Source organism: Ornithorhynchus anatinus, chromosome 6, assembly GCF_004115215.2.
Source record: "Ornithorhynchus anatinus isolate Pmale09 chromosome 6, mOrnAna1.pri.v4, whole genome shotgun sequence".
In the NCBI taxonomy this organism is placed as follows: Eukaryota; Metazoa; Chordata; class Mammalia; order Monotremata; family Ornithorhynchidae; genus Ornithorhynchus; species Ornithorhynchus anatinus.
In genome coordinates this window covers 50,118,233-50,133,584 of record NC_041733.1, presented here as the reverse complement: position 1 = coordinate 50,133,584, position 15,352 = coordinate 50,118,233, and the positions used below count along the sequence as shown (strand labels likewise).

At 44.8% G+C, this 15,352-nt stretch overlaps 1 non-coding gene across 1 annotated transcript; it reads right to left on the bottom strand.

Annotated features, from left to right (window-relative positions):
- Positions 1-14,471: 14,471 nt before the first annotated feature.
- On the bottom strand, positions 14,472-14,609 carry LOC114813023. The gene has a single exon (XR_003760634.1). It is a non-coding gene; the product is annotated as a small nucleolar RNA SNORA7 (small nucleolar RNA).
- Between the last annotated feature and the right edge of the window lie 743 nt (positions 14,610-15,352).

Here is a 15,352-nt window from a genome sequence, read left to right as displayed (position 1 = left end):
GCCCAACTAATTAATAAAAACAATTCCTGCCCTCAAGGAGGGAAAGAAAGACACTGAAATAAATGACAGCTGAGTTCCCATACACGTGAGCGAGTTTGGCAGGATGGAGGTAAATGGTGGGACTGAGCATCTGAGAGCGCAGCGACAGAACATTCAAAGGAGGTTTGGGCAGAAAACAAAAAGGAAAGAAAACCAAGCCCGAGCATGACGCTGAAAGGAAGACAAAGAGAGGAGACATCCGAGATTGCAGGTGGGATTGAAATCCATCTGCAATTTTCAGCTAGACTCAGACAAACTCCGCTCTCCAAGATCTTCCAAATCAACTACCTTCCCTAAACGCTTAGTTCAGTGCTCTGATCTTCTTTCTTGTTTTTTTTTTTTTTTTCCCCAATGGTGTTTGTGAAGTGTTTTACTAGGGGCCAGGCACCATATTAAGTGCCGGGACAGATACGAGCTAATCAGGTTCGACACAGTCCAGGTCCCACGTGGGGTATGCCGTACTAATCCACATTTTACATATGAGGAAACGGAGGCACAGAGAAGTTAAGTGACTTGCCCAAGGTCACTCAGGAGACAGGTGGCGGGGCTGGGATTAGAGCCCAGGACCTTTCGACTCCCAAACCTGTGCTCCATCCATTAAGCCAAGCTCCTTCTTTATCAATGGGCAGGAATGCTTATCTTTAGAGCATAGATCTTTGTTCAATAGATATTATCCAATCTTCACTTCAATCAACCATCCGTCAGTGATATCTCCTGAGCCGCTAATAATTCTACAAAGTTCGGGTCATGGACATCAGCAACCAAGCCTATGTAGAAGATTTCAACAGTCCAAAGCAATCAATCAATCAGTCCATAGCTCAAAAGTATTTATTCAGTGCTTACTGTGTGCAGAGAACTGTCCTAAGCACTTGGGAGAATACGATACAAGAGAGGCAGTGTGGCTTAGTGGAAAGAGCACAGGCCTGGGTGTCAGAGAATGTAGGTTCTAATCCTAGCTCCACCACTCATCAGCTGTGTGACTTTGGACAAGTCACTTAAATTGTCTGGGACTCAGGTACCTCATCTGTAAAATGGGGATTAAGACTGAGCGCCCCAGGTGGGACAACCTGATCACCTTCTATCTACCCCAGTGCTTAGAACAGTGTTTGGCACATAGTAAGGGTTTAAAAAGTACCATAATTATTATCATCGTTGTATTATAGAGATGATAGATGCACTCTGAGCCTTCAATTGCGTTTACCATCTAGAGGCCTAGGCGGCCTAGCTCCAAAGTAACAACAAAACTGTCGCTTATAAAATACTGCTTTAAAATATCTAGGCTTTCTTTCAGTATTGTATTATTTATCCCTGGCTTTAGAGTTTCATCTCTTTAAACAAATGAAAAAACTTCAGGAGCAAATGCAAGAAAAAAGTAGAAAAGATGAGAGAATGATTCCATCTCCTTCCCAAATTATTGTATTCTGATCCACAGCCAACAGAAGAGGAAACGGAGATCCAGAAAGGCATAAAGTCTTGCCCGTGGACTAATAGAAAATAGCTTTCCTGCCCACCTGGAAAGCAACTTGGAAGTTTTTCCTGGACAGAGGCATTGTCTAAGTCTGTATAGACCTGCTGAGTAAACATTTATCATCACCATTAATGCTAACAGAGAGACTAAGTGAGCTTCTCGGTTTGATTATGTTTGGCAAATATCCACTCCATTTTCTGACAATGTCTTCATTCTGCTTTGATCAAATGAGCTCTCTCTTGGTGACTCGCACCATGAAAATAAAAAAACTGGGTTTTTTCCTCCCGTTAAAATTGTCTACAAGCGTTGCTATTTATGTCTATTTTGCTTGTTTCTTTAACGCTTCTCCATTGAAATGAAAAACAAACAACTTCCCTGAGATGTTTTATGTTTTTATTTTCATCCTCATTCTGCCAAAGGATAGAGAGGAGAATATATTCTGTGGAAATGGTGGACGGCTTTATGCGAAGGGCAAATTAATGTATTCATGGCAGAGACAGGATACGGGGACGGGAGAGGGGAGACGGATGTTTTATTTGGCTCGTGTCTGGATAAGCAATCTGCTCAGAGACCTGAAGCTGTCCATCACGGTTACTACCTTCCCTTCCCCAAGGCTGGGGGTGGGGGGCACGGAGAGGGTGGTCTGCTCTCCTTGAGACCTGACTCTTGGGAGTCTTTAAACCGGACTAACGGAATGAAGCGTCTGTGGCCAGAATCGTGCTTCGGTGCTATCGGAGCCGACGGCTCGGGAGACCCGTCGGGACCTCGAGCTTCCGATCTTGCTCGTCCTCGCTGATTTCGCCTCCCGCCAAAGAGGCGGGAAATGATGGAGCGGGGGGCGAGGGAGAGCGGCGCTGAGTTCCTTGCGCAAGACGGCCATCGAGACGACGGCTCTGTGGATGTCCGGCCGGGGGAGGGGTGGCTTCTAGCACACAGGTCAGTCTGTCCTGGCAACGGACGACGGCTGTGGCTGACTGGTCATCTGCTCATCAATCTCAAGACAAGTGAGGCAGTTGGCGGCCCTTGGAAGCCTACACTCATATCTGAACTCCCGCTTCACTACCATGAGTGATGGTGTCACCTTTTCCACGTATCAAGTAGAGGGGCATCATGGCCTCCTAGGAAAGACTGTGGAACCAGGAGTCAAGAGAGCCGGGTTCTAATAATGTTGGTATTTGTTAAGCGCTTACTATGTGCCGAGCACTGTTCTGAGCGCTGGGGTAGACACAGGGGAATCACGTTGTCCCACGTGGGGCTCACAGTCTTAATCCCCATTTTACAGATGAGGTCACTGAGGCACCGAGAAGTTAAGTGACTTGCCCAAAGTCACACAGCTGACATGTGGTCGAGCAGGGATTCGAACCCATGACCTCTGACTCCAAAGCCCGTGCTCTTTCCACTGAGCCACGCTGCCTCTAGATCCTGACCGGTGGTGGGAGACCTCACGCAAGTCGCTGAACCTCTCTGGGTCTCGGTTTCCTCATCTGTAAAACGGTCACGGCCAAGTGGAAAGAATATGGACCTGGGCTTCAGAGGACCTGGATTCAAATCCCAGCTCGGCCACGCATATGCTGTGCGACCTTGGGCAAGTCACTTTACGTCTTTGTGCCTCTGTTCTTCCATCTGCAAAATGGGGATTCGATACCTATTCTCCTTCCTACTTCAACTGTGATCCCTGATTATCTTTTCTGTACCCCAGAGCTTACTGTAGTCCTTGCTACGCAATAAATGCTTAACAAACACCACAATTATTATTATCATTATTACTTTCATCATTGTGGCTCCCGCTCTCAGACTGTGAGCCCCACGTGGGACAGGGACCATGTGTGATCTGATGATCCTGAAGCAATCGCGGGTGCTTAGCACAATCCTCGGTGGATAGCAAACGCCGCCACCACCACCAGCAATAACAAAACTAATAATGATAAAGACCATCCTGGTGAGACTGACAAGAGCAACATTTGATCGTCACTCCCTTCTGCACGGTTTGCCAGTGAGGATGGCTCCCCTCTGACGAGGATCACGTCTATCGGGTCTCCTGTAACTTAGTCCGCCCAGTGCTTAGTACAGTGCTCCGCACACAGTTAGAGCTTCATGAATACCTTCATATAGGGGTAGGGGGGAAGAATGCAAAGAACCAAATTAACTGTCAAATCCTCCCAAGTACTGGGCTCACTGTTTTCATAAAACAAATAGCATCATAACTGGGTAACGCATGTACAAAGCAGGATTGGCTATGATAAGCTCCATCTCACACTCAGAAAGAGGGAAAATCCACATAAAGCAAGAATCTGTGCTCTTTTCTTCAAATACAGTGCACGTTTGAATTGCTTGGTACACATCGATAATTCTGCTCAGAGTCCAATGCTAACCTCCCTGGGAGCCCCTGGATTTTCAATATCACAAGTCATTCGGCTGTTTCCAATATCCTCCTTTTGGAATCATTTGTTCAAGTGGCACTTGAACACAATCTAGATTCCAGTGGTAGAAAGCTACTGTTTTAATAAATGGTCCCATTTAAACATGAAGCTTCCCTGCCTCGTTAATATATATCTTTATATTTAATGGCATTTAAGTTTTTACGACGCGTCAAGTACTGTCAAGCTGGGGTAGATACAAGATAAATCAGCTTGGTCACAGTCCCTGTCCCGCGTGAGGTTCCCAGTTTAAAGAGAGGAAGGAGGATCTGAACTCCATTTTACAAATAAGGAAACTGAGGCACAGAGAAATTAACTGCATCTGTGCAAGTAAAATCGGTGCATTAGTATCGGTCATTTTGGGTTCTAATTGGTGCTGAATACCTGTGATACTTATGTAATTTCAGTTAGCTCCCTGATCAATCAGTAGAACAATGAAAACAATGTGTGCAGATCACTGTACTAAGGGCTTGGGAGAGTACCGTGCAACAGAATTGGTAGACACGTTATTTGCCCTGATGACCACGAACTGCATAATTATCATCATTACTATGATTATTTTTCTAATATTTGTTAAGCACTTACTCTCAATTGCATTTATTGAGTGCCTACTGTAATAATAATAACGTTGGTATTTGTTAAGCGCTTACTATGTGCAGAGCACTGTTCTAAGTGCTGGGGTAGACACTGTGTGGAGCACTGTACTAAGCACTTGGGAGAGTGCTGTGTAAGCCCACAGTGAGTTTACAGTTTAGAGGAGGAAAGAGTCATTAATATAAATGAATTACAGATGTGTAGATAAGTGCGATGGAGCTGGGAGGAGGGATGAGTAAAGGGAGTAAGTCAGGGAGATGCAAAAGGGAGTGGGAGAAGAGGAAACCAAACACTGCTCTAAACACTTGGGGAGAGACAAGATTAGCAGGTCAGAGACAGTCTCTGTCTCGTCCAAGGAGGAGGAAGAATAAGTATTGGATCCCCATTTTACAGATGGGGTAACTGAAACCCAGAGAAGTGTAGTGATTTGCCACTGAGCAGGCATTCGGCAGAGTCGGGATTAGAATTAGTCGGGATGAGAGTCCTCTGACTCTCAGGCCTGTGCTCTCTCCACTAGCCCACACTGCTTGCTTTGGAAGAGTAATGGTAGTTATTGAGCCTTTACTATGTGTAAAGCATTGTACTGATGTTGGAGTTGATTTAAAGATGCTGTAGAAATGGTCTCTATTGAACACCTAAATGGAACCAGTGCACTGTACCGTTCTCCTTCCTACTTACAACAGGAGCCCCATGCGGGACGGGGACTGTATCTGACCTGATTAACTTGTGTCCAGCCCAGTGCTTGACACATGTAATAATAATAACAGCAATTACTGAGCTCCTGGGAAATAAAACCGAGGCAGGAGAGACATTTCCTGCCCACAGAGAGTCCACAATTCAATAGGAGAAATAAGGAAACCAAATCGTCATGGTCCCCGTCCTTAGTAGAGAGAAGGGAGAGTAGTTTGTGGAGTTTATCTGTAATTTATTTATTCACATTAATGTCTGCTTCCCCTTCTAGACTGTAAGCATGCCCTGAGTTTTGTGTCTCCAAATCGTTATCTCGCTAAATAATGTAAATAACCCCTCCCGGTGTATGTAGGAAGTTAAAGGGACTAACGGATCATGTTGGTGCAAAGGAGTTGTTCATTTTACAAAGGTCAGGTTTTTTCAAAGTGAGTGATTGTAATTGATTTTAATCAGCTACTGGTCCTGCTGGAATATTGCCACGAAATATGAAAAGTTCCTCAGCTTTATATCTGGATTTTTTGAAAGGAGGATTTTTTTTCAACTTTCAACACTTAATCAACACCTGTTTATGGGTCACATCCTGCTAACCCGACAGGGTTGGATGACCGGAGTTCTTTGTACGTTATCATTTCTGGGTTAGATTTATTCTGGAAGGGTCAGGTCGAGCGGACCGATATGTAACCTGCATTAAACGCACCCAAATGCTTCCTTACTTTAAAGGATACCAGGTATCACAATGGAAGGAGTGTGAACCTTTTCTTGTTATGCTGATTTTCTTACCTAATCTTCAATGGGGAGCAAGTAGGGGGCCAGGAAAACCCGTACTGGAAGGCTGGATGAAGAGGAATAGCAACAGCCTTGACTCGGTCAGGGCCCTGGTCCCCGAAAATTGAAGGGGTCAGATCTGAACTTCAATAACATCCCAAAGGAGGATCATTTTGCAAAATTCTTAATCACCTTACTGTGTGGAAACCCAAGATAGAATTTGCATGTCTCAAGATGGTTCCCGGACGGATAAATAATAATTATGGTATTGGTTAAGAACCTGCTTCGGGCAAAGCACTGCGTTGAGCACTGGGATTGATAGAAAAATAGTCGTATCAGTCCCAGACCCTGTCCCATACAGGGAGGAGTGTGCTCTAGTGGAAGGAAGCTGGATCTGGATAGACAGATCATCTGGCTTTTAATCTTGGCTCCTTGTGTGTGATTTTGGGCGTCACTTCACTTCTTTGTGCCTCAGTGACCTCATCTGTTAAATGGGGAAAAAATGTCCACCTCCGTCCCCCCTAGGCTGTGATCCCTGCGAAGGACAGAGACTGGGTCCCATCTGATCATCTTGTATCTTCCCCAGCATTTAGTACAGTGCTTGGTACCCATTAAGACCTTAAACAGCACAGTTATTCCATGGGCTCACAGACCCAGGGAGAGGAGCAGATGTTACTTCTCTCCATTATACAGATGCAGAAACTGAGGTCCATCAACTCACCCGGGGCTACACATTAGGCCAGTAGCAGAACAAAGGTTATAACTGAGTCTTCTTTTTCCTTATATCTTTCCACTAGGCCAGCCTACCTTTCTACTTCCAAAATCTTTGAGGGAACAAGATAGGTATTTCGCTTGCTAATTTACAATTCCAAAGACAAATGAAAGACGTCTTGTTAACGTATGTCGTTCAGATGATTCCGGTTAAAACACTGGTTTGCAATCAGCCCCTAACCACTCTTCCGATTGGTTCCTCAAGAAAGGATCTGAATGGGGGGAAATCCGCCTGTTAAGTGCTAAACATTTGCCCCAGTGTGGTGCAAAATTATTCCTGTTGAGTGTTTGCCCCAATCCGATGACAAAATCTGCCTGTGATGATGATGATGATAACAATAATATTTGTCAGATACTTTCTGTGTGCCAAGTACCGGGATAATAATAATAATAATGTTGGTATTCGTTAAGCGCTTACTATGTGCAGATCACTGTTCTAAGCGCTGGGGTAGATACAGGGTAACAGATTGTCCCACATGAGGCTCACAGTTTTAATGCCCACTTTACGGATGAGGTAACCGAGGCACAGAGAAGTTAAGTGACTTGCTCACAGTCACACAGCTGACAAGCGGCAGCTGCAGGATGCGAACTCACGACCCCTGACTCCCAAGCCCGGGCTCTTTCCACTGAGCCATTCTGCTTCCCGATAGATATGAGCTGATCAGCATGGACACAATCCCCGTTTGACATGGCATTCATTATCTATGGAGGAGAGAGAGCAAGTACCGAATCCTCATTTTACAGATGAGGAAACTGAGGTAGACAGAAATGAAGTGATCTGTCCAAGGTCAAACCACAGGCAAGCGACAAAACTGCAACTAGAGCCCAGGTGCTTTAATTACCAGTCCTGTGCTCTCATAATGTCATTCATATCATTTCCCCCTTTTTTTTCCTATAATCTTTCCCATTACCTTCAGGCTGATAATTGTCCCTCCTCTCCAACAGGAAAGCCAAAAACTCAGCATGCCAATCTTCATACTAACAGCGAGGCAGAGCTGTAATTCAAGGGAAAATAGCGTAACCGGTCAACAGCTTGAACAATTAATTGCATGTGACAAACTACTCAAAAGTATTCATAAAACATGTAGCACGTAAACAGGGAAATTAATTATAAAAACAACTGCAGTCAAACCCAATCACATTATCGGCTAGTTAAAACCTGACATAGGCAAAACCACCGCAGGTATATATAAATCATCTGCAATTATTTCAAGAAATAATTTCAGGAGTTGTTTTTTTTTTTTCCACCCGTCGATGTGCAGAAGGATAGAATGATTGTGTTTGACACGAATGAAGAAAAGGGATTGTTTCTTCCTGAATAACCCATGAGAGGGGAAATCACTTGCCTGTAAACGTTCAATAGGTTATGCAAGCAGCCCCCACACAACCTGTGGGAGCGCCTGTCAAATTGAGAAAAACATTGCAAATCTCCGGGAAAAGGTCTTTATTCCATTTCCTGGGGGAGGAGATGGGTTTCCTTCAACTACATATTGGAAAACTGGTTTATGGGTCATGCTTTGTGTGGGTTTTGTAATTCCTGTTTAAAATACTGGACTTTTTGAGCAGAAAATACATGAAATGGGCTCTATGTGAATCAAGTTTCATTCTGAGAAGACCTTTCCTGGTGAGAGCTTGTCTCACCTTAAGGTTCCCAGCTGAAGCTATTTCTACCATCGCAAAACCTTTTATTGTACTTTCTTAGTGCAAGTGGGGCAGAGAAAAATGAATTTCAGTGAGGCCCTTAAGGAAATCTAGAAATAAGTAGTTATAATAATGAGAACACTGATGATAATTTTGTTAATCGTTAGGTGCTTACTATGTGCCAAGCACAGTTTTTAGCACCGGGAGAAACAATTCAAACCTGTTGAACACAATCCCTGTCCCTTAGGGGGCTCACAGTCTAGAGGGAGGGGGGACAGATACCTTCTCTCCATTTTTCAGAAGAGGAAACGGAGGTGCAGAGAAGACGAAGACAGAGAAGGTGAGACTTGCCCAAGGTCACCGAGCACATAAATGGCAGAGGTGGGATTCGATTCCAGGTCTCCTGATTCCTGGATCAAGAGATGAGAGTGCTTCTTAAACGCGAGGCTACAGCTGCCAGTAGAGCCTGCACGCAGAAAAAGAGGATGACAGACAGATCGTGGAGCTTTGTACTGAAGGAGAACAGGACCAGAGCAAACCATATCCAGACAGACCGCAGGTCTGGACTTAGACCACTAACCCCACTTCTAGCTTCCTCATGTGAGTCAATCAATCCATCAGTGGCATTTATTGGCCGTGTGCAGAGCACTGTAGTATGTGCATGGTAAAGTCTCCAAATCAGAGTGGAAAGCCCCCATTCCCTATCCACCAGGGGCTTTTGTGAGAGAGAGCTTACACCAAACACAGCCAGGAGTGATTAATAATTAATAACTGTGGTATTTGTTAAGTGCTGACTGCGTGCCAGCAAAGGAACTAAGCCCTGGGGTAGATTCAAGCAAATCGGATTGGACACAATCCCTGTCACACATGGGGCTCACGGTCTTAATTCCCATTTTACAGATGAGGTAACTGAGGCCCAGAGTAGTGAAGCGACTTGCTCAAGGTCACAGGGCAGACAAGTGGAAGAGCCGGGATTAGAACTCCTGTCCTCTGACTCCCGGGCCCCAACTCTATCCACTAGGTCATGCTGCTTCCCTAGCCAGAAATAAGATTTAGATTCTTCCAACCAACATATCCTCAAAATCGACCATGTGTAGAGCAACCCGTGCATTCTCACAGGCCCCGACGACAGGAAGCATAGCATTATTTGAGTAAAGGATATAAGGTGATGTCATCATGGTGGCCGTTTTGCAGGACCCTCAAGCGCTCTCTGGCCTGAGGGTTTGGAACCCCCCCACTTGCCTCAGAGACTTCCGGATTCCCTCCACAGAGAACGGTCGGAGGATGGGAGGGACGGCCGAAGACAGGGCCTCGACAACCCTGATTTTAAAATGCTGCTGTGTCAGGTGCTGTATTGGCAGTGACAGGGGATAGGCCAGCTGAAAGGCAAGTGTCCAAACGATCGACCTGCAATTTGCGTGTTATGGTGTAATGGTGGCTTCGTAGATTGAATAAAGACCTGGGAGCCAGAAGGACCTGGGTCCTAATCCCAGCAGCGCCACTTGTCTACTGTGTGACCTTAGGCAAGTCACTTAACTTCTCTGTGACTCAGCTTCCTCATCTGTTAGATGGGGATTAAGACAGCGAGCCCCACATGGGACATGGATTGTGTCCAACCTGATTACTTTGCTCTATCTCAGCCCTTAGAACGGCGACTGTAAGCACTCAAGAGACACCATAAAAACAAATGAATGAATGAATGAATGAATGAATGAATAAATAAATAAATAAGTAAATAAATAAATAAATAAATAAATAAATAAATAAAAACAAACAAACAAACAAATAAACAACCTCAGATCAAGTTCACGTGAGATCAGAGACTGAGGACTCAATGTGAGGACATACCCTAGGGGTGAACTATTGCATCTCTCCGTAACTCATTAATTTATATTAATGTCTGTTTGCCCCATCAAGAGTGTAAGCTCTTAGTGGGCAGGGAACATGTCTACCAACTCTATCACGTTGTACTCTCCCCAACTCAGTTCAGTGCTCGGGACACAGCAAGCTCTCAATAAATACAGCAGTTTGATCGATTGAGCCCTTGCCTTCTGAAATGGTTTACTGAGTTTAAGAGAAAGTCGCGAAACAAATTTTTCAGAGTGAAATTGTTCCAACATATTGAAAGGGCAACGTGAGAAGAATGACTCTAATGTGACCAGCAAGCATCTCAAACCACCTCTTTGCCTTAAATATGGTACTGAGGCAGCCCAGACCTGGACAAAGAGAATGGGGCTGGAAATCGGGAAATCCCGCCTCTAGTTCCAACTCTGTCACTTGCCTGCTGCATAACCTTGGACAAGTCACTCTACCGCTCTGGGCATTAAAATTCCTCATCTATGGAATGGGAAAAAAATACCTCTTCATATTGGATAGATGATCACTCTTCCTACCTTCAAAGCCTCATTAAAAGCACATCTCCTCCAAGAGGCCTTCCCTGACTCCCTTCTGTCATTCCTTCTTTTTTCCCCTCCCACCTTAGCATTTGGATTTGCACACTTTATTCCCCTCCCTCAGCCCCACAGAACTTAGGTCCATATCCTTAATTTATTTATATCAGTGGCTTAATCTCCCTCTAGGCAGTAAGCTCCTTGTAGGCAGGAAACATGTCCACCAACTCTGTTATAATGTACTCTCCCAAGTAGTACAGTGCACTGCACACGACAAATGATCAATAAATGCAATTGATTGATACCTACACTCCACTGTTCTTAGAGAGGAATCCCCATGTGGGGCAGGACCTGCGTCCAGACTGATCTTCTTATACCTACCCAAGTGCTTGGGCCAGCCTAAGTGCTCAAAAAATACCATCATTGTGACTCCTGTCGTTTTCTCCAAATGGAGAATCAACTTCTGAAGATAGACCAGCATGGCCCACCGGCATTAAGAATAGAGTAGCTCTCTCTGACACTCTGAACAAAGGTTTTGCAAGGTGCTAGGGAGAGACAGAGAGAGAAAGAGAGAGAGAGAGAGAGAGAGAGAGGCCATAAGAAAGCAAGCCCAGGTGTTAAAAACAATAAATACGACAAGAACCACCTTCTTGTGTGACCACGGTGGCAGGGATGGTGAACCCACCTTGGTCTTTTCTTAAGTGAACTTCACTGACAGGGTTGTCATCTTTCAATGCAAAATACAACTCTGATTTTATTTTCTCTAAAATGCCCATATCTTTCCCTCCTTTTATCACAGAGCTCGTCTCGAGACCCCTTACTCACTGTGCCTCGTTCTCATCTCTTTCATCACCAACCTCCTTGTCCCAGCCCTGTCATTTGTCTGCTGTGTGACCTTGGGCAAGCCGCTGATTCTTGGTGCCTCAGTCACCTTCATGCAAAATGGGGGCTAGGACTGTGGGACATGGATTGTTTCCATCCTGATAAGCTTGTCCAACCTTGTCGAGCCCTAGTCCGACACTCATACCTCTCTCAGATTTTAGTACAGTGCCCGGCACATAGTAAGTTCTTAACACATACCACTGTAAAAAATAATGAGAAAAGACTCTTTGCTGTCTGGAACTCCCTCCCCATGGACATCTGGCAAAACTTGATTGTCTCCAGCTTCAAAGCTCCTCTGAAATCACATCTCCTCTAGGGTTTTTTTTTTTCCTGATTGATATGTACTCTTACCTCACTATTTCCCCCCTTAGAATCTCAGTTGCAGTTACTGACCTATCTCACATGCTATTCTACTCCCTCTTATTGATTCTCCCTGTGGTTTTTCTTTACCCGTAACTATAAGCTACTCGTAGGCAGGGGTCACATCTATCAAACTTGTGGCACCATTCTTTGCCAGTTGCTTAGAACGGTGCTCTATACACGGTGGGCGCTCATCCACTGATTGATCCTATCATATTCATCTTAGTTCCCATCTCCCTACCAGACTGTAAGCTCCATTAGAATAGAGATTTTGCCTCTTAACTTCCGAGTACTCAGTGCAGACCAGTGTCTAATTCCCATCTGGGCATTCTTTCCCAGCACTTAGTACGCTGTTCTGTACACAGTAAGCGCTTCACTAATCATATGATTAATAAAATGCTCTGTACCAGGAAGACCTCAATCAATCCTATGAATGGGTTGATTTATTTGTGAGGGAGGAATACAAAAACTGAAAACTGAGCTGGACTCTAGCTGGTTTTATTTGCTTGGTTGTTGCGGAGAGCTCAGCACCACTCCATACTCAACGGGGTGAAAGGTGCAGGTGAGGATACTCCCAGGCGGTGTCCCCCAAGATACTACTCACCTGTCTGGTCCTCGGAAGAAGAACGAGCGTCCTCGGAGAAGGAGACGGAATCCCCAGGGCTGACCGTCCCGGGCAGGGGAAGTTGCTATTTCTGTTCTCTCTGCATGGCAAAATATTAATTAAAAAATAATAAGGGAGTTAACTAGTCCTCCTCTCTCCCCTGTGTAGGCAGTTCTGAACAATGGCTGTTGATTTTCCCCTTCAGTTTTCCTAGAGTATAAATAAGAGCGATGAGTCCTGGCTTGAGATGTTATTAGGAAATGCGTTCTGGGTAACCGGAGATGATACTGTCTGTCTGTAATGTATTAAAACCAATTAAAAGAAACATATTCACAGACATATTTATTCTCAGTGGCTTATGGCTAAATCAATATATTGAATAATTCATGCAGGTTTTGACTAATATTTTATTTTCCCCAATTATGGTCTATTAACATTTTAATGCTCAGTATTACCCAAGCTTATGTTTGACTACTAATCAATGTCTTATTTCGCACTGCACCGTTGTTCTAATTAACTTGATTTTCTCACATTGTGCTTCTTCCCCCCCCCCCGCCCCCTTCATGTCTGGGTCGGCTTATTAGAGATTGAGAAAAGTCTCAAAGGAAATGACAATCTCGGTGACCATTTTCATGTTGTGCAGTTGTACCTCAAGTGAAATGCAACGTTACTCGAGTCGGACTTCACTGACGGCGGGACACGAATTGTCGCAAGATTCCCCAGATTTGGGGAAAAAAAAAAAATCGGGTCAGGCATTACATAATCTGGGAGGATGTGGCACAGAAGCACAAGCTGATATGGGCAGTTGGGAATGTATTTCAGGACATCCCCGGGGGAGGAGACAACCCACTGATAATCGGGCTGATTCTTAGCTCTGGTGCGGCACGGTACCATTCTGATCTCGATTCTCATATACTGACGCACCCAGTCCCAGGGCCACCTCCCTTGCCGGTTCAGGGTGCAATAACAAGGTTTTCATTGGAGACCCCTTGCTCACACTTTCCTTCCTGCTCAGAACTCCCCCCTCTTGAGATCTGACAGGTCACCCCTCTCTTTCCATCTTCGGGACCCTACTCAAATCACATCTCTTCCAGGATGCCTTTCTGACTGATCTCTTGTATTCCCACCCTATTTTCCTTCCCTTCTCCTTCAACTGGAAAAGCAGCATGGCCTAGGGGATACAGCACAGGCCTGGGGGTCAGAGAGACCTGGCTTTTAATTTTTATTGAATTAATTGTTAATTAATTATAAACACTTGTCTGGGGTTTAGTTACCTCATTTTTAAAACAGGGATTAGGACCGCGAGCCCCATGTGGGACAAAGACTATGCCTAACCTGATGAGTTTGTATCTACACCAGCGCTTTGTACTGTCTTGTGTGGCCTTATTCCGTCGAGTCGTTTCCGAGCCATAGCGGCACCACGGACACATCTCTCCCAGAATGCCTCATCTCCACCAGCAATCATTCTGGTAGTGTACCTATAGAGTTTTCTTGGTAAAAATCCAGAAACGGTTTACCACTGTCACCTTCCGCACAGTACGCTCGAGTCTCCGCCCTATTTATTTTGCTCATTTTGTTTAATGAGATGTACATCACCCTGATTCTATTCATTTGCCATTGTTTTTATGAGATGTTCTTCCCCTTGACTCTATTTTGCCATTGTTCTGGTCTGCCTGTCTCGCCCGATTAGACTGTGCGCCCGTCAAAGGGCAGGGACTGTATCCGTTGCCGACTTGTACATTCCAAGCGCTTAGTACAGTGCTCTGCACATAGTAAGCGCTCAATAAATATTATTGCATGAATGAATGAATGACTCCCATGCTGCGGCTGCCCAGCTTGGGTGAGTTTTGACTTGTAGCAGATTTCCTTCCATTCGCTAGCCACTGCCCAAACTAGGAATGAAATGGATAGGCTTCTGCTTGACTCTCTCTCCCATAACCAAGACTGGTAGAGTAGTGGAAACTCTCCAAGTGCAAACCTGAGAGGGTCTTTGAACAGTAGCTGGCACATATAAACACTCAGAAACACCACTGGCAAAAAAAAAATCACAATTATTACTCAGCTAGCTCCAGAAGGTCTCCGGCTGGAATATCGCAAGGGTAAATATCCGAGTTCTGGGTCTCCTCCTTGATTGAAGATTTCTGCAGGCAGGTTCCCTTCAAGCCCAGACACTTTGAGAATTGACTCAAAAAACCTCATCATTAGGAAGACCTTGACTTAGACCTCTACAGCAGGGCGATCGCCCCAGCCCCTTCTATAAAGGACCAGGGAAGCATTGGTCGCAAAGAACCAGCAGATACTACGAGTTGCACAGACTTTCCATTTCCTAATCAGAGAGCAATTTATATGAAATTCTCTCCTGTCGAAATATTTCAAGTGTGTCACACACAGGGACTAGATCAGCCAGTTAAGCATTCTTCAGCGAGGAAAGAACTTGAGAGGTGCGGTAAAAAAGAGCCCCAGGTTATGCCTGGGCCCTTTGTCTCCTGGTGGCAGCTGAATTATGATTTCCAACTTTGGCCTGATGGCTTCGATTTTTGTGCACGCATTCACTTTGGAGGTGGTGAGTGGGATTAAAGACAAAAAAGATGAGGATGTCAGAATAGCAAGTGTTTTGCTTCTAAAAAAAAGCAATTTCCAAGGCGAGTGTTTTGATTCCATTAAAAATCTAGCGTGCTCTTTCTTTTTCCTTTAAAGGAACAATCTTTCTCTTCACAATTTTCTTACCTTT